We start from the raw sequence: 24,205 nt of genomic DNA, 5'->3' as shown, positions 1-24,205 counted from the left end.
CACTCACCACTCAACAAATATGAGCTGGACACTTACCGTGTGCTAGATATCATGCTAAACACTACTGGTGAAAAATAATAAAATCCCTGCCTCTATGGAGATTACAACAGCTGGTGAAATAAAGTAATAGCTGATTTATAAATTTAAGATGATACACAGGAAGAGGGAACTGGACACAACTCTATAGCCCTCAAACTTAAAAGACAGGCAGGGAAATGACATCCAGAAGGATGGTGAGGCAAGACACGCCGTGAAAAACAGAGCTGGCAATCTGCCTTCACACCAGAGTCTGAGATTTCAGACAAACTTCTGTTGCACATACAATGCTGAGTCCACAAGAAATTAAATAAAACCCCTCAATGACAAATGAAAATGAGCAATAAATCAAGACAGCGTAGGACAGGTGTTAATAGCAAGAAACTAGACCCTGGGGAAGCAGGGTCCCTGATAAGAGAACAGGTGTTAAAATAAAGCCTTGCACCTGGGTCCTGAGGGGCAGATGACACAGAACTGCTCAAGGAAGTTGTGTTGTCAAAGGCGGAGCTCGAGAGCTTCCACATGTCCACAAGGGGAATGGACGAGGAAATCTAGCTCCGGGCTAGAAAAAAATGAGAACCTTTTCTGAAAAATTGTATATCTAGTTATTCCTTCACAGGAGTCTGGGGTTTAAATGGCGCTGCTTCCACAGAGAAGGCTGGGGAGGTCTGTGGTGTCCTGCAGAGATAAACACAAATTCTCTTTGGTGAAAAGGGTCATCAGCTCGGGCCCCTTAAGAACCACACAGATTAGTTTTAGTCCGAAATGTACTCACATGAACCAATGAACATAAACTCAAGAAAACAAGCCGTCATGGCAAGAGTTGGCAGAAACACCAAAAACGATAGACCCTCAAGACCTATGATAGCAGACCTAACAGATACAATATAAATAACAACGCATGAGATGCCAAAAGAAATAAAAGATGGGATATAAAGAGCAAGAATGATCCAAAATGACCAAAACAAATTTGAAGACAAAAGAAAACGAAATACAATTGGCTAAATATCTTACGTTGAACGCTGTCCACCCTTTTCGCCAAGCTCTCGTCCCTCGGTTTTTATCTGGCCTGTACCATCACCGCATCGATCATACCATCTCCCCTGGCCTCTGACTGGGTATGGCCCATGCGAGCACAGGCAGGAGAAAGAGCGAGAGGAGGGGAGTGGGCCGAGGCGTTCAGAACCTTGGCTCTGTCTCTGTGACGTCTCCGGGGCTGGCTGTGCCTCCTGTCAGAAGGTCACCGAAGGTCAGTGCTCTACACAACCCGCCCTTCGTCCAGTTTCCAGTAACCCATCCCTCTTCCAGTTCAGTCGCTGTTATCGTGGAGTTTTTGTACTCTTCCTCGTGGACCCCCTTTATCTTACCAAACCAGAAAGAAAAGATAGACCACTACAAAGAAATGGCTATTACACTGACAGCAAAATTCTCAGTAGTAACAGTGGAAGCCAGAAACACCGTGGAACAATATCTTCAAGTGCTGAGAGAAAAACTGTCAACTTGGAATTGTATAACACTGTTATTCAATACCAAGTCCAAAACAAAGGCAGCCTGAAATAAACAGAAACCAAGAGTGTTTAATAGCTGTAAACTCTCGATTACAATAAATATACTTACAAAACAGCAAAGCTACAGAAAAAAAATTAGAATAAGAGAGTATAGTAAAATGGCTGATTATAAGATCAATACGCTGAAATCAATATTGCTATACACCATTAACAAACAGTAAGAAAATGTAGTGTTAAAAGAGATACCATTATTAATAATTACAATAAAAATTGAGGTGCCAAATAAAATTAACACAGGATGTCAGGGACCTTTATAGAGCAAATGTTTAAATTGCCTGAAAGACACTAAATAAGAGATACACTGTCCATGGACACAAAGATTATAATCAACATTATAAGAGGTCAAATCTACCCAAATTGATCTAAGAATTTAGTGTAATTCCAATCACAGAGCGGAACAGAGTAGGGAGATGGGGCACAGGCATGCTCCATCATTTTTTTAATAATAGGCAGACTATGTCCTATATTTTTATCCCAGATATTTTATATTCAAAAATTAAATTTAAGAAAAGGAGAATTTTGTATCAAGAAAAAAAGACTTTTTTAAAAGAATACTTAACATGAGCTGATACTGCCAAGTGGTCACAGAAGAAAAAGAGGGAGAGCTACCTGTGAAATGTACCACAAAGGTGCATCTTTGTGCAAAACTGCTGAAAGAAGTCTCATTGGAGCTGTGGGGCAGAGCCCAGGCTATGAAGAAATGGGAAGATACTCATAAGGGAATGCCGAACATCCCTTCCAAAATGCTTGGCTCTCCCATGGAAGCAACATGAAGGTAGCTGGAGTGGAATATGCAGTAGAGAGGGTGTTCTCCTCTCTTTGTCAACATGTGACAATCTTGAGCGTGTTCACTGTTTATTGGGAGGAGGCTGAGGAGGAGGGAAGACACAGGAAATAAGGAATGATGGCCATGTAGAAACCCCTGGGATTTCAGGAGCCCACGCAGGAAGGGAGCCGGGATGGGGACAAGATGCACGAGTCTAGTAGACTGGCAGTGGGTTATTAAAGGTAATGCTTTTGTTGGCTTCTACTTTTACTGGAACCTAAGAAGTAAGAAGCGTAAGGATACAACCCTCCCTAACATCATTTTCTAGAGCTGGTCAATCAAGTAGTAAATTCAAATGGATGAGCTGGAAAATCTCACTACCTTCACAAAGACATTTATTCCACCAGGTCTAGATCAGAAATTGATGGGTGGTTCCACACAGCAGACTGTTGGCCAAGAATAGGGCCTTGCTTCAGTGGCTCTATCTGACTACACGAAAGTTTTTAGGAAGACAAGCTATAAGGGGAAAATAAAGCGGTGAGAGTGTGCAGCTCAGAGTGCCATTGAGCAAAGGAATTGTGAGTTGTCTGCTGTTGCATATTAAAACATTAATCTCCCCACGGGGAAGCAGCTCCGAAATTTCTCTGCAAATGCCTTCTACAAGGATCCACAAGAGTGAAGAAAGACTTCTCACTAACCATTAATTTAAAGAACATGGTACATACAGATCCCCTCGTGCTTTCAATGAATTATGATCAGGCTGAAAACACCAATTCCTCCAGCATTTTTCAAAAGCATTTTTTCCCTCTTCCCAAGATGAAGCCTGATGCTGGGTGATCTGCGAATGAACCTCCCCAGAGAGACCAGCAAACCAATCTGCAGTGGTCACACAATGCTAGCTCGCAACACTATCTTCCATTAGGAGACAGAGGATTCTTCAAAAAATGTGATTTAATGTGTGCTTATCTTAACGAAGAGTTGTCACCCAAGATGTGCTCATTTTCTTCAAATACATTGTTCTCAAAGGCGTGGGTAAAGGCCCCTGGAAGCTGCAGTGGCGGCACAAGTAAACCTTGGCATCGTTGGCACCACGCAGTGTAAACAAATCTCTCCTTAAAACAAAATATATTTTGTGCTCAAGATTTATCTTCTAAGACAGCAGGAGGGAAAAACAATCGAGCTTGTACAATGGTTTTCCTACATTTAGCTTCCAACTTCTACAGATGGATTTAACCCATGGGTTTTACAGAGGTGAACATTTATTTCTACTTCTGTGGAATGTCTTGAGTAGAAAATTTAGGGACAGGTGAAATTTGTAAAAATTGTACGTGTGCCCAATGCATGAACAATAACCATGTAAATGAAGCATATCGGATTCCACAGCTCTCATGGAAGACACAGCAGATGCTTCCTTCCCCCTATGATGTTTTTTTAAGGCCACAAAAGAATCTGGCTAGAATGTTCAAAGTGCACAATTAAAGGTTTCCATTTGCTGGGCTACTTTATGCTCATAATCATTATAGGGTCTCTAGATATTGTGTGCAGATACAGAATATTTGCTCAGGAGATATATTTTTTTTTTTCAACAGATTGATCCAACCAGAGCTAAATAACCATTTTTCCCAACTTAAAATCAAACCTAATGCAAAGAGGAGGATCCTGCAAACACCTACACTGTTTTTAGCCAGCCTTCCTCCCGGGTGGGAACAATCACCTTCGCCCTTCAGAACCACACCAGGGACAGCGCGCCATGCCCCTGGTTCCCATGGCTGCAGGCCTCCTGTGAGGGGGCAGTCATCTTCCTTTCCTGTCAGCAGGAGCTCCAGTGAAGAAGCCCCCACACAGACCTGGCAGGCAGGAAAGACTTCCTCTCACTTCCGCTGCTGTGATTCCATGAGTCCAGCTGCAAGAGCAGAGTCCTGAGTGGAGGCTGCGGAAGGACTTTGCTCAGAATCCTGGCTCCACCACTTCCTAGATATGGAACTGGAGCATGGGACACTTCCTCTGTGTGCCTCAATTTTCTCACCTGGGAGATGGGGTAACATCAGTGCCTCCCTCATATAACTGCGGGGAGTAAAAAAGTTAATATGAGTGAAGCCATCTGGGTCTTCAGTAAATGCTAGCTATCGTTATTTTTTTTTTTTTTTCAGAATAGATCAGGTGAGTTCCCATGAGGATATATTTTCCCCCAAGTTACCTTTTATGGCTAGTTCCCATGGATAAGTCAGGGGTTATAAAGAATTCTGCAAATCGCTCAGCTTCTAGAAGACAGAAGTTGACCCCACAGTTCTACAAACAGTTGGTAATTGTTTGCCACAGTCCACCTGCCAAAGTGCAACAAACATTTCTGTGGGCAATTTTCAACAGGCTCTGATGCAGCAAAAATCCTCAGGAAGGATGAACCACATTTGCGGCAATGTGCTAAGCAAATGCTTGACGCATGTCAGGCAGGCCCTCAGCAAGGTTCGTTCCCTGCCCTTCTCCTTCACTCTGCCCCTCACCAACCCTCTCAGACCTACGTGCACAAAGGAGCAAGCACATGTGTGCATAATACACATGTGCACACACGCATGTGTGCACTTTTCAAAGCCCAGACTCTTCCCTGGCCTATCAGGTGCTTAACTAACAGATTAATGTTCTTCTGGACCTTCATCAAGAAAGCACCATTGTTACATCAGTTATTTTCTTACATCATATTTTGTCCTTTTCAAGCTCTAACTCCTTTACACATCAACTGACCTTTAAAAACGTACTGATTTTTCTCAGGTAAAATAGGAAAATATTTTTGAGGCCTACCATGTCTCTTGCATTATACAAGGCATTGAGGATAAGCTGGAGATGAGCCCCATCCTTGAGAAATTTGCTACCTAAGAGGAGAAAACCATATAAACCAAATAAAGACCCAAAATAAAAATATCAAATAAACCAATATCAAATATAGCCACTAAATGAAAAATTAAGAAACTAAATAAAACAAATAAAAAATGAATTGTACAGTAGAGCTGACTGAATTGTCCAACAATTATGTATAAGCCCAGACTTTACATACAGGGTCGGGCAAAAGTAGGTTTACAGTTGTTCATGTGAAAAATAATACAATAATTAATAAATAAGAATAAGCTCTGTTTTGTGTACTCACAACTGTAAGCCTACTTTTGCCCCACACTATATTTGTGTTCAACAAAGGAACCTTGTTTTCATTGACTGATCTTTTCTATAAGTATATTTTTTAAATGTGAACTTACAAAATGCATCTATACTCATAAAATATTGTTTTTCTATCTACTTTACAAAATGGGATTTCATTTAAAATTTGTCAAAAGGTTAGAAAATACTGTGTCTGATAATATCTCAATTCCTCATTCATTTAGTAATGAAAAGTATTAATCATAGTAATTAAATAGCTTGAAGACTTACTATTCATTGAAGACTAACTATGGTCTGCACCATGTGCTTTACAGCCCTCATTACATTTAATCTTCATAACATCTTTGCAAAGTGGGTGTTAATGAACCAGTTTACAAATAAGGAGATGGGCCTAAAGTTCATCCAAGGGGCCTTGAACGGGCCTTGAACACTTCTTGGCCTTCCCCACAGATAGCCCCTTGGTGCTTCTTCCATGTGGCATTCGGAAACACCTATATATTTGGATGAGAATCTGCATGAGGTTCTTGAATTTCACAAAAGAGTGTCAAGTCCATCATTCTGTTTGACTCATGGTTTAGACCTTAGGAAGCCATAGAGTACATTCAAACAAAAACACAGCCAGGAAATGTAACATGGAAGTACATGTTGCTCATCTTTTACTGATGGTAGTTTGAACCATAGGTGATGCATTTAGTTTTTCTAGTTTATAAGATATGAGCTCCAAGGCCTGCGAGGCTGGCTAGTGACACCCGGCAGTGAAGTGGGCCGCGCGGGAGGAGCCGAGGCTGTCACCCACGGAATTAGACTAACCCTGTCTAAGGACAGGTAAACTCAATACTTCTTAATATGTTTTCCTGCCCAAGGGCAGTTTGAATTTTTAACACATGATTAAGTATTTGGCATTTATTCTAGGAACTCTAGGTGGGTGCTATAGAAAATGTAGCTATTTCATTTATGATACCTGGGGAATCAACTGATCGCATTTGTAATTTAAACTTTTAACAAACTGGAATAAACATATCTATTAAATATATTTGGTCACCCCAAGAAGAATCTATATCGTTTCCTTGGTTGTATTCAAAACTGTAATTGAGTCGTAAATGAGTATTCTGAATATAGATAAAATAGAATAATAATTATATTAGTGGTTGTCAATATTTTTAATACTCTACTTTTATAGTATAGTTTATAACTCATTTTTATATTCAATTCCACATAATTCTCACTACAAATGGATCAGGTAGTCATTATCTCTACTTAATAGATACGAAAACAGGCTCAGGTAGATTACTATGACTTTCCCACAATTACAATAGTCTAGATTTGGAAAAACCACGGCTTATATGAGTTTTGGTGGGGTTTTTTTTCAGTATACGCAGCAGTCTCTTCAATGCAACACACTCGTGTCTGAGGCTAGCTTGGGCGGGCCCAGAATCAGACGCCGGCGTGTGGCAGAGCTGCCGGCCCAGCCTGGGCGGCCACGCGCGTCTGCACAGGGCCCATCTCAACAGCTCGCCCAGGCTGTCTGGGGGCAGCCTGGCAACATCAGATAATTGCTCGAATAACAGCTACATTTTTACCCAAGATCATGGGATTTGGGTAGTGATTTTAAGTGTCCCAATATATTTTTCTACGTAGAGCACCTCAGATCCTGCACTGAGTAGCATCCAAATTATTAAATTTAGCTTTAAAGACACACCACTTCAAGTCAAGCTCCTGAGTGTATCTTTACCTTATGACTGCATGGCTGTAAAGACTCAATTCCCTTAGATGCAGTCTTCCCGTAAGCCATCTCAAATCGTTTTTAAAAGTAAGCGGGGAATAAATTATGAATAAATAAATAGATACATAAATAAAAAATATCTAGTTTCCGCCAGTAAAGGACAAACTGAGTCCAGTTTCTGTAACATCTCTGAGGCAATTATTATTTGTAGAATGTTTAAGTTACACTTTCATAGCCCAAAACTGCCTCTTCTTTCTACTGAGTATGATAGATGATTTGAAAACTTTTACCTATCACTTCCCCTGTCCTTTTCAAGTGTGTTTTGGAGATCAGGAGGCCATCTCATTTGCCCCAGTTGCTCCTGGTTTTCGCACTGAACTCCTCATTCCTGAGCAAACCAAGACATTGGTCCTCCTGATATGGAGCATGGAAGTAAACTAGAGGTCTCCGAAGAGGCCTTCTGGAACTAAGGCTGTGTTTTTTGGTGATTTCTTAATCTCTCTCTCTTTTATGTTTTATGCAGAGGCCATTTATTTGGTCTATAAGTACAGAATAGTAGTATCTGAGTTTTACAAAACATCAAATATAAATTAATTGAAACTGTAACAATACACAAAAATTGGCTTCTTACACGGACATACCAGGCACGATAAGCTGAAAACTTGAGTAAATTAACAGTGTTTTACATCAACATACACAGTGACAATTAATATTTAAAAAAGAGTTTCAATGCATAACACTTGATACTTTTTGAATCTGTTTCAGTTAAGAGCATGAAAATGGTTAGATCTAGGTTAAAAATATTTCTTTTTCTAACCAAAAATAAAGGCATCATATTTGTAACTAGGTACCAACTCTACTAAACCACAGTATTTTAAACTATTAAATGAGTCCTAATGGAATCAGGAAACAGCACAGTGATACAAGTCTGCATGAGTCAGAACCCCAAGTTAAATGGCGTGTGGTCTAGAATCCCATTGTAATTTCCCTGATGTGCACTGTCTACACTGGTCTATCTTTTGCCTTCTCACACACTCTCTCTCAGCCTCATATCACCAAGAGATTTTGACAGGAAATCTAAACAAGTAGAAGAAAAACCCTTTTGAGACTTTGAGAGGATTTTTCATCACTGCCAGGGCATTGCTGCTTCAAGCATGCAACTAAAAAGAAATATATAAACCTAAGCATGAAAATCAGAAAATCCTAACAGAAGCAAATTATAAGCTTTTCACTTCTTTTCATGTGTTCTGGAGCTCAATTATCTGGCCTAGGAAATGGAAAGTGATGGCAGGGGGTGGGGGAGAAGGAAGATGGTATGGGGGGGTGATAAGCGGTGAAGGAAGGAAGGATGGAAGGGGGAAGGAAGGAAGGGGGGAAGGAAGAGGGGAGGGAGAGAAGGAGGGAGAGAAGAAGACGAAGAAGAAGGTGTTAGCAGAATGTGACACTTGACCCATACCCAAGGAAGCTCTTCCTGTCTTGGACAGGGAGACGAACGTCGCTCTTACCGCGCCCCAGTGCTCGTAACTCATGTAAAACTTACATATACTACACAAAACAGCTGCGCTTGAAAATACCATAACTGCAATTGGAGGCATGGATGCACGGGCCTGAAGAGCCCCGCATACAACACTCCTCCTTCTTGTCTATTTGCAGCTTCCCGAGACAGGGCACCAGCGGCGGTGGGGCCCAGGAGCCTGAAATATGCAAGCCTGGGCCTCACGGAAACTGGAGGACTCCTGTTCCCAAAAGCAGAGCCCTCCCTCCTGCATGGTCCCAGTAGGCAAACTGTGTTATATACCAGGGTCGATGAAGCAGAGCTAGAGTATGTCACTGCGCAGCATTTATGAAATGTGAACAGATTTTGTGTATGAAAATACTTCTGGATTTTCATTTTTTAAATCTCTATAACTGGAATACAGACCCAAATAAATAAGCTACAGCTCCAGGACAGCTACCCAACCCTGCCACTCCATTGTAATGGGCCAAAATTGATGATCACAGCCGTAATTTTGTCAGGTTTGACAACTGGAAACCAAATATCAAACAGAGCTATTTGTATATCAACAAAATACAGTGCAGCAAAGTAATACGTATTTTTGGACAATTTTATGACATCTCATTACTGAGCTATTGAAGAAGTTGAACTGTTATCTATATTGATGTTTTAAATATTTATACTGAACATATCCTCTTAGACTGATTTAAAGAAAATAATTCAGAATGAGTATATGTTCAGAGCAAGGTTGCAGCCCCGGAACAGAAAGAGAAGATGTCAGGTGTCCATGCCCTCCCCGACCTGAGCTGTGAGAGGCTCCTAGGCCGCACACGTGAACCTGAAGGAGCAGAGCTAACACAGGCCCGTGGAGCTCAGGGCACGTGGCCGGACTCCTGCATCAGCCTGGAGAGCGACTCATGAAAAGGGCGAATATCTGGATAAAAATGAGCGATGGCAACATGGGCCCTTACAGATAGCAAGGAAAATTCCCTAAATCCAAACTTTACCGGGAGACACACCAGGTTCCTGGATAATAAGATTAAGCCTTGTAAAGCTGCCAATTCTCCTCAATTCTGTTTATACACTCAATGAGATTTCAATTAAAATACAAAAATATTTTGGGGTAGTTCTCCACATTATTCTAAAATTAATCTGAAGAAATATCAGTGAGAATGTCTTAAAAGCGACACACAGACACAAAGAAAGTCAGCAAGAAGAAGCTATCAATCCCACTAGATATTAAGCAAATAACATTTAAACTTGTGTGATATTAATAAAGGGAATGAAACCGTAGAATGAAGCAAGTATACCAGAACCAGAACAGAGGGAAACAGGGAAGGAGAAAGAGGAAAAGAAAGAAAGAGTATGTTTACCTCGAAAACAATATACCCGATGATGTGATAGGATTACAAATATGTGGAAACTGAATAGATTATTAAAAAACTGCTGCTGGAAAAATGCTTTATTATTTTCAGGGGGGAAATCAATTTATCACATCTCATGCCATACACCAAACCAATGCTGGGCGGATGAGAAAGAAAATAAAATCATTAAGTAATTAGATGTAAATTGTTTTCAGGGAAAAATAACTTAGGTACATTTTAATCTTTTCTACAAATGAGAAAATATTTAAGCAAAAAAGCAATGAGAGAAACATGATATTCAACTTAAATATACATACATTTTCAACTTTCAAATGTGAAAAAAAAAAAATATATAGACAATGGAAATGACAAAGAAGACCTTATCCGTAATACAGAAAGGACAATAAAATTGGTGGGAAAATAACCAAGGTCCTAATACACAATCAGGCTAAATAGATGAACTAATATTAAAAAGTGAAGTACAAATGAAATTAAGCAGTCAAAAAGGTTCAGCCTCACCTAATCAAACAACAGTAGAAGAACAAAGTATTTTAAAGCCTAGATTTTAAAGTGAAGTCAATCTTGATCCAAGACCCAATTCTACCACTTAAGCTCAGTTGTATCACCTTGGGGTCACTCACCCTCTCCAAGAATGTCTCCTAACCTTTAAAACAGGATGACGACATTGCCCTCCCCTTACAGCTGCCGCAAAGATGAAATGAGATCATAGACATAAAGGTCTTGCATGACGGACGGCCTGTAGGAGGTGTTCAATAAATGCTGCTGTTATTGATGATGACGATGTTACTGTTTTGATGCTGTCACAATTATCTCCACTTTTCCAATTAGCGGACATTTTTTAAAAAATAATATCCCTCTATTCGGGTGAGGATGGAGTTATGATTTACGTACTCCCAGGGAGAAGAGGAATGAGTGCAATCTTTCTGGAAAACGAACTGGCAGTATGTCTAAGGGGTTTTTAAAATGTTCATACCCTTTATTCAGTATACTACTTCTAGGAATCACTCCTAAAAAAATGAAAAATATAAACAAGGAATATCAAAGTGAATTTATTAAAAAAATATTGATCACAGTGCAGTAACAGTAACAAATGCTAAGTTGAGAGGATGGCTAAACAATGATTCATATACCTGATTATCAGAGAGCAACAAAAAAAGGTTAGAGAAGTATTTCCATGCATGAAAAAAGTGATTTCCTTTTTTCTCCACTTCTGTAAACCAGAACAGAGCTTAGCACGGTACCTGGCTCATAGTAGGTGCTCAATCAATATCTAAACTGAATTGAACTACAGAATTCTAAGTGAAAAGAAAATCAGAACTCTCATTTTCTCAAACACAAATACATACACACATACTTACACATACTATAATCTTAACTTTCGTAAAAGAATCACAGGAAATCCTAGAAGGAAATATGATAAAACACTAACCATGTTGTCTTTGGGTGATTTTTTTTCTTTTTTGCTAGATTTTTCTCCACTTACCAACTCTTATTCCAGTGAAGATTTATTACATTTATAATGAGGAAAGATGAGTAGGAAAAAAAAGAAATAATGAAAGAAATCAACTAGAAGCCAACTGGCTCAATTATTTCTCATTACACTATTCTCAGCACATACCATCCTTCACTCCCACCCAAAATATAAAATGGGAAATGAGAATGTGAATAACATGAATAAATCAGGAGGCAGCCTTTAAACTGTAGCCCGGGAGAGAAAACATCATAGTAAATTCCAAAAAAAGTCAAAAAACCATGAGTCTAGTATTAAGATTATGCAGTTGTGTTGCTCCCTACATAATTTACACATATAAAAATGTAGTGTGGCATAAACCCTTTAGATACAAAGTACTTTTTTCTTTTTTTAAATTACTTTTTTTCTCTACAATCGAATTATATGTCCTCTTAAGCAGATAATATTACAAAGATTTACACATAGTGGTTACTGTCAATTTTTTGAAATCTGAAAAATATTCTATTCATTTAAAATTTCAACATGACACAAAATCTAAGAGGTCTATTTTAGGAGATCTATGACTTTCTCAAAGGGAAGAACCAAACAATTTCCTGGGTCCCCAAATTCTCAAATACTCTTCTCAGGGATAATTTGAGTTCACACCTCAGCAAAACTACAGGTCACTACTTGTCTTGTACCATTAAGACAGATGGTAAAATCATGACTCATGCAAACTAAATTCTCGTATGCCAAGGGTCTGCTATATCTGCAACGCCTGCCCCTGCAGAAGTCAAAGTCACATAAGAGAGCTGTGGTGGTCAGGTATGCCGCCAGTTACACAGGCTTTCATCTAAGAAGCCTAATGCAGTCATGGGTTTAAAGACGGCACTACCTACCTAACATATTCGGGGAACACTGCTGCATACTTCTGTTGATTAAAAAATATATATATGACATAGAATGTAAACTAAAATTCAATCCTGAATTATATAAAGTCCGCCATGTTTCTCAGGAACAAATTCAAGTGCTTAATTTACCCAATGCCAAAATTTTTGACTTTTTACATGAAACGTGTAGTGTTTATACTGTAGTCGTTTCTTAAACTGTCCTTCATATGATACCTGTTTTTGTAAATAACAGCTTCATAAGTTTATTTTCTTTGGTATAATTTCTAGGATTTGCTTCCCAAAAACTCCAGGGACGGCAAAGTGAGTGGGATTGTGGATGAAACAAAAATGACCATGTTTTGACAGGTTTTCAAACTGGCTGACAGGTACATGAAAGTTCACTGTACTATTCTATTTTTTTATTACTCTGTTTGAAATTTTACATAGTAAAAAGTCCTTCTTTTAAAGAAGTGTATTTCTCAATTAGGCCACTTTATGTTGACTAACTTTTCACTTGGTCTCCATTCCCATGGCAGCCACACTGAGTGCACACGGTTGATATGCCCGCCGTGTTGATGGACCCGGAAGGAGGCGGCTGGACAACGCGGAGGTCCCATTCTGCACAGGCGATGGGATACATCGGCTAGTACTGCCATGATCCATAATTTAATCATTCCGCCGAAGCCACGGATGCCTACATCCAGGTTAACCAAGAAAAACTGGTGTAGATAAATGCAACTGTCATAATGGCGAAAAGACAAATACCATACGATCTCACCTATAAGTGGAACCTAACCAACACAACAAAAATGCAAGGAAAATAAGACAGCAACAATGTAAGAAAAAGAAACCCACAGAGACAAGGGGGAAGGAGGGAGGGGTGGGCGGGGAAAAGGAAGGGAAGGGGCAAGTCAAGGAACATATAGCAAGGACTCATGGACAAAGCCAAAGTGGGGAAGGATTGAAGGGAAGGGGGCGCAGGGGGAAGTGGTGGGGGGAAGGCAGAGACAAATGTATTTGAAAATAAATAGATAGATAGATAGATAAATAAATAAAAATAATTGGAAAGGGGAAAAAAAAGAATAATTGTTACCCTGTAAATCAACTAATAAATTTGTTCTGTATACCTATTAAAAAAAACCGGTATAGATAATGCGACTGCCATAATGACCGGTAAATTACAGCGCTACATGGCTAATCCCATATGGGCACTCTGGTGGTAGCCAGGCTATCACTGTTACAGAGGACTTCAGGGCATCTGTGGAAACGTCAGCGGGACAATCTGCACTTTCTTTTTTTTTTTTTTTGCACTGTCCCAAGGGCAATAGATAAGAGAAAAGTTAACAATTATAGCCTTCAACTCTTACAAAGAATTTGCTCAGCCTGTGTAATGGATGGGATTAGGATTAAAATGCAAATGGTTAATACAATGTCTATTTTAGAATGGCCCTTTTTTTTCCCTATCACCTTCATTTAATTTTCCCTTTCCCTTTCTCTTAACCTAGTCATAATCAGAATTTTGGCACATTTAATTCAATTAATTTCTAACAATTCCTCACCTATACAGATCCCACATAAAAGCAGAATATATTAAATATTACAATAAAATCATTAAAGTATTATGAACAAGCTCTTATAAATATGCTGCTAAGGATTTAGTTGCCTGTTGATTTTAATTTCACTAACTCACTTATATATAAATTGTGTTTAAGTGAACAGCTTTAATGATGACTATATCGCAATTAAAATGACCCAAGGCTACTAAGCATTGCACACTGCCACCTAGTGCGAAACATCTCTCAGTCCAAATGCAAAATGGCCATCTTCCCAATAGTAGGAATCCTCTATTTCAAAGCAAGTTATCCAGAAAAACAGATCAGAAACATATTTATCTGTAATTGCTTCAATATAAGAAGGCCAATAGAAATAAATAAATGTTTAAAGGGTGACTTTTAATACTGGGCATCAAGTATACAACATATTCTATTAGGCTTGTGACGTATGCCAGTGCTCTAAGTGGAATATGTGGGTCTCTAGCAAGTTTGGCATATTGAAGATGTCAAAGAGGATAGTAAATAATCACTAATGACACTTTTCAATCTTAAGGACATAGCTATAATTTCCCCTCACCTACAGGTTATAATTTCAATTTAAGATGCCACTGGTTTTAGTTTTACTTTATTTTCCCAGCAGTGTATAATTTTTGTGTTTGGGTTGTGCTAATCGCTAGAGCTCATCTCTGATCTTTTGGCTTTTAGAAAAGTAAATCCCCATGAAAATGGAGTGAGTCCCATTTGAACGAGTGGATTAAGGAAAGGATTGATTTTGCTGTGGGTTAGGGAGCACATTTTATGTGCGTCATTGTACGCAGCTTGGTCTACTTATATATGATAACTACATATTTTAAGAACTAAGGTGAGAGATGAAAGAATCATATGTATGTCGATTAAGTCTTTCATAGTGAAAAGTATTAAAAGGATTCCATTTAAAACACTGTTGCATAACTTTTTAAAAATCACACTCCCTTTTGAGAAATATACAAATCTCAGGTTCTCCTTTTAAAGTACCTAAAATTTATAAATGATATACTAAAAATAACTCATATATAAAAATTTTAATAATGATATTTTTATATTGATCTTGGATACTTTTCATTTTTGTAGGTACTCCAGTAAGGCTGCTTGTACCCCCCACAAACTTTTCCATCCTTAGAAATGGGGGTAATAGAGAACATTGTTCAGTAATTTCAACATTAGTCCTGTTGCAGTGTTTCATTTTAATAACCAGAAAGGCAAGTTAAAAATAGATAAATAGATGATAGACTAATGTATGGAAAGGAGGAAGGGAGGGGAGGAAGGGAGAGAGGGAGAGGGGGTGGGGAAGTAGGTTGGTTTGTTGGGTTTGTTTCTCCTTTGAGGGAAGTGCTGCCTCCATCCCCTTGAATTCATTAATTTAGATAATTCCCACAGGAATCTCAGATCAAAGTCACATGATCTAGAAAACTTCTCAAGATTCCCTTTAATCAGCTTAACCAAATGACTACTGCCAAGTCTATTTCACTTAGTTCTGCTTACAGCTATTTTAAAGCCTCCACCACACAATTAGGACACTCAGTTGTTACGGCTGCCCAATTCAGAAGACAAAACTTAAGAGTATTGCAGTTTAAGAACCTCAATTTGGAAAACATTCACAAACACATGTTATATTGAAATGCAACACTTCACCCTATGTTGGGATTACATCTATGATGATAGCTCAACATTTGGTCAAATTACAAAGTCAACTGTGAAAAACATTTGAAGTTGCCACTCCTCAACATTTCCTTGGCCTTATGGCCTGCCATCTAAAACAAGATAGTTCCAGCAAATAAGATAGATAGTGATTACAGCTGTGCCTTACATAGAACAAAATCCCACTGCAGGTTTTAGATATATATGCAATATAGCTATAATAATAAAATTCCACCAGAATTTTTAAAGTGCTCCCATTAATCTACACAGTAGGAAAAGTGTATAAATGAATGAACGGGTCTTGATTCAAATGAAAATTCTACCTGAGACTCAGAAGATTCCTTAAAATTTTCTTACATATCTTCATGTGCTTCTGGGTACATACCTCATTTAAAAGTTTTGGAAAGCAAAAGCTATATTCCTCTTGCACACAAAAATGGATTTATTTAAGAATAAATGTTTAAACTGAAATCACTTGTCTAATAACCTCCTTTCTTAAGCCTAAATATAAAAGTATGTGTATTTATTAGTATGGCCTAAGACGCTCTATAATAATGGGTTTCAAACTCAACATTAAAAAGTAGTAACAATAGGACCTATAAAGCAGATTGTCCAGGGCGGCTGAAAAATTAAGTACAGAATACAGAAGAGACAAATAAATACAGCTTTCAACGGAACATTAACATTTAACTTGAGATTATTTAAAGCAGTACATTTCTATCTATTAATAACCCCATGGTTATGAAAGACAAGAATTTTTTCCATGCAGATTACAAAAAGTATAATACTTGTATATGCAACATTAGTACTGGCTGGGGATTGTGCACTGTGTAATAAGAAAAGATAATAGATATTTAGTAAGCACTTTATTTGCTAATAATGATTTTGCAATTTCTTTTTTAACTTTGTATTCCCAGATGTCAGGTACTTACCTGGAAACTGACATCCATTCGGTTGCTAAGAGATAGATCAGTTTGCAGTTTTCTCTCTGCCTTTAGGAGCATTGCCCTCTGGGGTCTTGCCTCAGAGTAGAGAAAGTTAACTGTCATCCATGTGGGCATTTCTATTACTTGTACTAGAAGAAACTCCCAGGTTTCAGAAGAAAAATGAATTACTTTCAATTTGTACAATTTAGAATAAATGTCTGGCTTTTCCCTAAACTTAATGATTTTTTATTTCACACAATTAAAATATAATATCATTATTTTATAATCAAATTTAAACAAATGAGACTATATTATGAATATTTTTGCCAAAAATCTTATGAGAAATGAAATCATTCAGTCAATTTGCATCCCCAAAGTGAAGTTCAAACCCAACATTTTGAAAGTATTTTCTGCCTAAAACTTTGCCCTGTGCTTTTTAAACAGCGGCTGCGGGAACTAGACGAAACTTCCTCTATCTGGGGTTTCTTACACTTTATCGAAGGATCAAAAGCAAAGTGCAGTTGTAAATATGTACGTCCTAACCGGTCATTAGTTTATCACACATGTATACGGTGGCTTGGCTAATCAAAGAGAACGAGACTGTTCTTCTAGACTAAGAGCAGCATTTCCATCAGCACATGTTCCCTAATGACACTGGGCATCAAGGCTGTCTTCCCATGCACATTTCGTAACCTTTCAAGGACAATCTTCTAGATTGCATGTTAAAGAAACACACTGAAAAAGCATTCCATTGCAGCAGCATTTTGGATTCCTACAGATCCAAGCAGTTCAGCTTTTAACGGCCATGTAGTTATTATCCCAAAGCCACCGAACATGCATTCTGACTTCACGGCAATGCTTTCCGGGCGTGTGTGGCAAAGGAACAGAAGAGAATGCATTTCTTTGTCTACTAAGTGAGCCAATGCCCGCCCACTTGCCCCGTTCTCTTTTTATTCAACTTCTTGCACACCACCAACCAGCAGCCCTGTTGGCGATTCCTTGCCCCTTATTATCCCGCTTTAGCATTAGGTCAGGTTACTACTAGTTCTGGTCCAGAACCCATTAGGAAAACTCCTCTTCCTAGCAAGGCCTTTGAAATGGAGCTGGACACCTATAGAAGGGCTACCTGGTGTCCATCTTGAGGGGAAGAAGACCAACTCATGCTGTCTTCTAGGCTTTTACTCATTCTGTGGGGCCATGCCTTTTTAAACCAGTCCTGCCACGCTGAGAGAAAGGAGATATGCAGAATGCAACACCTGGAGTCGTAAAACCTAATGACCTCAAACAACATCTCAGTAAGAGGGAGGAAACCTGTTCGCCTAAAGAAAAAACAGAGGCAAGGGAGAGAATCTGCATCATTAAACCAAGAGTAAAAGAAAACCCTCCCAGATTTTTCCAGTAAGTTTTGCAGCAGCAGCAGAAACCCAATCGATACGCACATCCTCGCTCTTCTGAAACCTCTTGCGCCCAGACAGAAGAAGCTGCGGGTCCTTCTCCACGGGAGGGTGGGGGTTGGGGGTGGTGGCCCAAAGCACCACCCAAAAGGAAGCGATTTCAGAGGTGTAGGGAGGGGCAAAAACAGGTCTGAGTCCCAGCTACTAGCCTGAAAGTCCGCGCAGGAGCCAGCCCCGGGCTCCTAGACCCCCCGGGGCCTGGGCCCTCCAGCCAGAGCTGCCCGGGGAGCTGGCGGAGCTGCCAGCGCAGTTTGCAGACTACAAACAACGATCTCCCCTCCACTCCCCTCTGCGGCCACACTCCAAGGCCGTCGATTTCCAACCCTTTAGTGAGACCTCTTTCAGGTAGGAGAAGTGATGCTTGGTGGCCAAGAGCAGACGTGCCTGGCTCCTACGCTGGAATGAGTTGCTGGGGGTGGGGGTAGGGTGGTCACGGAGAGGGGCTCTTTAGGAAAACCCAGGACTTGGGGCAAGTGAGACCTCAGTACCAGTGACTCCCATCCCCACCCCCACCCCCGACCTTCCCCTTAACGACGAGGCGAGGCCTGAGGGCAGGGGGAGGGCGGCGGCAGCTCTGCAGCTCGGTCTGGGTTGAGAGCGAGCCCTGGGGCCACCGCAGGTGCTCCAAAGGGACCGCACAGGTGGGCGCAGCCTTGGAAGGTCAGTGGGCCAGAGCCCGGAGTTAGCGGGGCCCAGGGAGCGTGAGTGGGTAAGAGTGACCACGCGCGCTGGCCCGGCCGAGGGGAGCTCGGAGAGAGGGTCGGCGCAGCCACAGTGGTGCCCCAGCCAACAGGAGACACAGCTCCCCCCTACCCTTTCCTTAGGCGGCCGGGCTGGAGGGGATATTGGGGCTGCAAGACTGAGAAACTTGATGCAAAACAGACAGGCTCCCCACGCCAGGACGTGCCCCCGCGCTCGCAGCCCCGCTCCAGCGCCTCCCGGATCACCCACCGTCACCCACCGCGCCCTGCAAAGCCCCGGCGAGCCCTCGGATCCCAGGCGGGTTAATTACCTCTCCCGGAGGTGGAGTGGGGGGCGGCAGCAGCGGCAGCAGAAGACACTTTGAGCCTGAGTTTCGGGCGTTCGCGCAGAGCGTGTGCGCGCGGAGCAGAGCCGTGACCTGCTATTTATAGACCGGAGCCAGGCGCCCCGGGCTGTGAAGCCGGAGGCTGCGAGCGGCGACGGCGGCGGCGGCGCAGGGCGCGGGCCGCGGCTCCCTGAGGCTCCCGCCGCTCCCTGGGGCTCCCGCTCGCGCCGCGCTCTCCGCTCGCTCCCCGCCCGCCCCGCCGCGCGCGCCCCGGAGAAGTTGTCACCAGCGCGGCTGCCTCTCCGACTGTTCACACGCCCCCTGGCACAATTGCTACTTTCTCCCGCCCCCCCCCCACTCCCACCCTCCCTGCTCCCCTTCCTCCTATGCACGTTCCTAGCGGTCTCCTCCCAATGTCACCAGCGGCCGAACAGAAGCAGCGGCGGCAGCGGCAGTCGCGCAACTGGCGCAGATCGCTCCCCGCTGCTGATGGAGTGGAGTTGGCGCCCGGGCCGCCTGGCCCCAAATGACCAAAACACGTTTGCTCCGTGTGCTGACACCCCCCGCCCCGACCCTCTGCTGGGCCCCACTGCGCGCGGGGACGGTCGCCCAGCCTGGGCTGTGAGAGCCCCGCTGCGGGGCGGTGATGAGGGGTGACCCGGAGCCGCCACTCTGCGGCCGGGGCAGGCGAAACCGCAGGAGGGGGGCGCTCGCAGCGTCCGCCCAGACCCGGGGAAGGGGTTTGGGGGAGGTGAAAAGCGGTGTCCCCCGCTCCTCGGTCTTCGGCCTGCCACCACCCTGGGACCTGTCTCTCTTGCCACCCGCCCTCCGCCGCTGCCCGCCTAGAGGTCTGGCGTGGAAGACCAGGGCATCAGCTCAGCGCAGCCCACGGCCACCCCCTGCCATCCCTACGTTGTGGCTGATGACCGAGGCCGAGCCAATCTCAACGAGCGTGTGCTCCTTTGGCAGCCCGGCTGCGTGGGGACAAATCTACACTCTGCGTGTTTAGAGTGTCAGGAAAACGGGGTACGTAATCGTAGTCTGAACGGAGGCTACAACTCCCCCACTTCCTCGCAAGCAGCGCACAGAGGAAGGCACGCAGCCTGGTTATTCCCGGCTGCAGGGTGTGGGGTAAATGAGTGTCCCCATATGCGCCTTACAGGTGCCACCTGGCGGTTCTCTTGGAGAGGTTTTAACTGAGCTGCTCAAAGGTAATGCGGACAGCCAGCCCACCCAAACACCCTCGGCCTTTTCCCTCCCTCAGGGCACCTGAAATTCATATTTTAAATAAAAGAGTCAGCTCTCTGGTACACATGGGCTACAATGCCGCGCAGGGAGAGTGGAATCCCCAAATTAGGACGGTGATTGGGGTTAAGGCAGCCTTGACAGTTACACAAAGTAGGGAGCCGCAGCTGCCCCCAGCTGTCACCCCTGCTGTCACTTCCCGCATCTAGGCATCCACTCACTCCACAGACTTGAACCTGCCACGGGGTTAGAAGCTTTACCAACGACAGCAGAACTTAGGTGTGTTTTGTCTTCCCATGGCTCCTGCTCAGAGACTGGAGCAATGCCTAGCATGCTGTAGTTTCAATAAATGTTTACAGGATGAATTAACAAACACAATGGGCAGAAAGCTGTGCTTGGCCCATTTCTCCTCGTTCCCCAGGCCCTTCCCTTCCCTTCATGCTTGTTCTGCCACACGCAGCCACCATCGCAGGTGAGCTGGGTACAGAGAAAAAACAAGGCGTGTGCCAGCCCAGGCGGGACCGGGGGGTGCGGATCCCACCTGAGGGGCCCCTTACACAGAGGTCTCCCCCGTGGAGCGGTGCTGACATATCCATGTTGGAGAACACACTGGTCACACTTGGGGCTTGTGGCAATGGATAAATCCTGTTTGTAGAGCTCTACTAACAACATGATGCAGCTTTCCCACTGGGCAATAGCTTCAGCCTTTTCTTAAACTACGATAAGATTGAATGAGTATTAAAACATCATGGTGCCAGACATTTGCCACTAAATTGAAAAGATGTTTGACATAACTGTCCTCTAACTTTAAATATGTGTGTGTTTATGAAGACTGCCACAGTGCCTGAATAAAACATTTCTTTAAAAAAAAAAAGTTGTAAAGTAGATACATCGATACAGCTAGTGTCTTTATGGAAGTGAACACTCAATGCGAGATACCCAAAAAAACCTTTTAAAACTAAAATCCAAGTACCTTGCTGACCAAGATGCCTTTTACAGGGCTGCTGGGGAAAAGGTGATGTATCTGTGTGTGCCATCCAGGAAGTTTAAATTCCAGGGTGGGGGAGGGAGGATATGAATCCGATGCAGGTACCACATGGCATTTTAAAAATCCATCCGTCAGCCTGGTAGTTACCTTTTTTAGTTACTTGGCAGAGTTCTCCATGAATAAGGCTAGATGAATCAGATGTTGCTATGGTATATTAAACTCATTCAGCATCCATTTTTACAAACCTTGAACTTTTAGTCTTTTGTGCCCCCAAAACATAACTCCACTTGCCAATGAAGGACAAGGTATTTTTCATTTCCTCTTGAAATATCTGTGTAGGGCCAGAGGCCAAAGGTGACTCCTACCCATCACCTCACTGTCCAAAGCAATGAAGTCCAGCCGGGATGTGCAGGGCAGCCGCGCACAGTCTCCGCGCACAGGCTCATGGTCCAGGAGAGACTGGCCTGGCACAGGGAGGACTCCCCACTCTTAGCGTCCTTCACTATTAAAAGTCTCTTCTAAAATACAGTACCAAGTATGACGTAGGCATTTTTTAATTCCAGTTGTTCATTTATATTAATAACTTTGTAGATCAAGTCATTGCTCCCATCCTAGTTTTTAAGAATTTAACACTGGAAGAGTTACGCTTTGATATTCATGTAGTAAGATGATCTCATTTGCGCATGGGTGTATATGTGTATTTAAATTTGTGTGTGTGCGTATATGTGTATTTAAATGAATGGGAAATGTTCTTAGAAATAGAAATTTCACCCAGTTTAAGTAAAAGGGGGAAACTAATCTAAAAGTACCTGGCAGTCCCTAGAGGACAAGGACAGGAATGCAGCTGGGCATCAGTGACAGCTTGGAAACAAGGACGTGCCATGGGGACTTCCTCTCCCCCTTCCCCCACTACAGTAACTGTTCCGCTCTTTCTCATTCTCATTCTCACCCCTCACTCTCTCTCCCTCCTAAACAGACTTTCTCTGCTTCTCTGGTGTGCACTAAGTTGCACAGGTTACTAACAACGCTTGACCTTCATAATCTATGGGCCAGTTCCATTCTCAAAAAGTACCGTGAGCTGTCGAACTCCTGTCCAGGCAACCACGGCTGGGGGTGGAGGAGAAGTTACACTCTCACTGCGGCTCCCGTCTTCCTCAGGCGGACAGCGGTGGGATGGTAGGCAGGAGGGAAGGATAAAAGTTCCCGGAGTGCGAAGAGGAGGAGACGTCATTCCCGACCACCATTCTCTCCTCATCTTTGTGGTTCCATCAACACCAGCAGGAAGGCAGAAGCGGGTGGGAGGAGATACAGAGGAGCAATGACGCGTGAGTGCCTGACCCTGCGTGCATGTTTAAACACCGGGTGGGGTGGTCTGCCCCCTGCTGACGGTGGCAGTCTAAGATGCCTGGTCCCAGGTGAAGGAGCAGTATGACTTTATGACTTGTTGACAGGGGACCAGATGAGCGTGAAGAAGGAATCAAGCATTTCACAGACAGTTTATTTTAGCTACTTTTTTCATGGCAAACTAAATGAGAGATTTTTTTAAATGAAGGAAATGGGTGTGATACCATTTACATTTATTGAAGATAAACATACTGTTTTCATTTACATACTAGTCACATTTCTAAAATGCATATAAATTACATATTTGAAAATGAATCGTGTTTCGAAAATAATAGGGTGGTGAACCCTAACATTTTTGCAGCCATCAACCACTCTGAGAATTTGAAGAGAACTATGGACTCTCCCCAAGGTGGGGGGCGGGGGGGCAGGGGCAGGGAAATACAAGCAGATGCACACCCATCTGTGGTGGGATAACCTATGACACATTTACTTGCGATCTGGAACTGCAAACATCATGTTTCTTTTGTCTTCCTCCGGTCGCCCCCATTCGAACAAGCGAAACAAAGTCTACAGATTCTCAAACAAAAGATTCAAAATGCCAAGTAGGATGAAGCCAAAAAAATTGGTAGAGAGCATATGTGAGCCTAGGGAATGGGTTCCCCTCCCACCACGCACACCCAGGAGGAGTGTAAATGAACTATAAGTAAGAGAAAACTCTTAGAATGATGTGAGCAAGTTGCAATGTGGGGAAGGATGTTGTATTTGTTTGCTAGGACTGTCGTGACAAAATACCACAGACTGGGTGGCAGAAACAACAGAAATATATTCCTCGCAGCTCTGGGGGCTGGACGTCCAAGATAAAGGTGCTGGAGGGTGGGCTCCTCCTGAGACCGCTCCTCTCGGCCTGAAGATGACCGCCCTTCTCTCTGTCCCCAGGTGGCCTTTCCTCTGTGTATCTTCATTCCCACTTCTTCGAAGGGTACCAGTCAGACTCATTTTAATATAATCATGTCTTTAAAGGCTCTGTCTCCAAATACAGTCACATTCTGAAGTGCTGGGGTTAGAGGCGTCAGCGTACAAATTTGAGGGACACACTTCAGCCCATAATGGATGTGCACCGCATCAAACTCCAGAAAGAATCGGGGGGTAGAAGTGGGACATAGATGTCCCCTTTATGTCAAGAGGGCCCAGGATAAAGAAATTGTATCCAGTTTTCCCACTGTCTTACTGGAAAAACCTGGGACACGGGTGTAAAGTAGGAGTATAAATGGTAGCACAGCTAACCTGGAGCCTCGAGCACTAAGGACTACTGCCAGTCCAACCCTCGGGCTTTCCCAGGGTGCCGAAGTGGTGAGAAAGGGGTCCCTGTGAGCCATAGGAGGTCTGGAAGTGAGTGGAGAAAGAGCCATCGGGACGTGAAAGAAGTCACCTGGGAGGGCCACCAGATAAAATACTGAGAACAGTGTGGCCTGTGGACTGCTATACAGAGACGTGGCATTGCACACATCTCTGCACATTGCACATACCTGGC

The 24,205-nt window shown here is 42.7% G+C and overlaps 1 protein-coding gene across 4 annotated transcripts in view; it reads right to left on the bottom strand.

Annotated features, from left to right (window-relative positions):
* INPP4B (inositol polyphosphate-4-phosphatase type II B) overlaps positions 1-24,205 on the bottom strand; it is a 544,323-nt gene that overhangs the window by 495,260 nt on the left and 24,858 nt on the right. For 3 of the 4 annotated variants that reach the window (XM_054562878.1, XM_054562860.1, XM_054562869.1), the window contains exon 1: positions 19,083-19,166. The exons of the other annotated variant lie outside the window; for it this stretch is intronic. The gene's annotated coding sequence lies outside the window, so the exon portion shown is untranslated. Of the gene's footprint in view, positions 1-19,082; positions 19,167-24,205 lie in introns of those variants that run through there. 4 annotated transcript variants of the gene reach the window in all.

The sequence above is a fragment of the Pteronotus mesoamericanus genome, unplaced genomic scaffold, assembly GCF_021234165.1.
Source record: "Pteronotus mesoamericanus isolate MK-2021 breed Mesoamerican mustached bat unplaced genomic scaffold, CSHL_Meso_final contig_163, whole genome shotgun sequence".
Taxonomy (NCBI): domain Eukaryota; kingdom Metazoa; phylum Chordata; class Mammalia; order Chiroptera; family Mormoopidae; genus Pteronotus; species Pteronotus mesoamericanus.
This window is presented reverse-complemented; position numbering and strand designations above follow the sequence as displayed.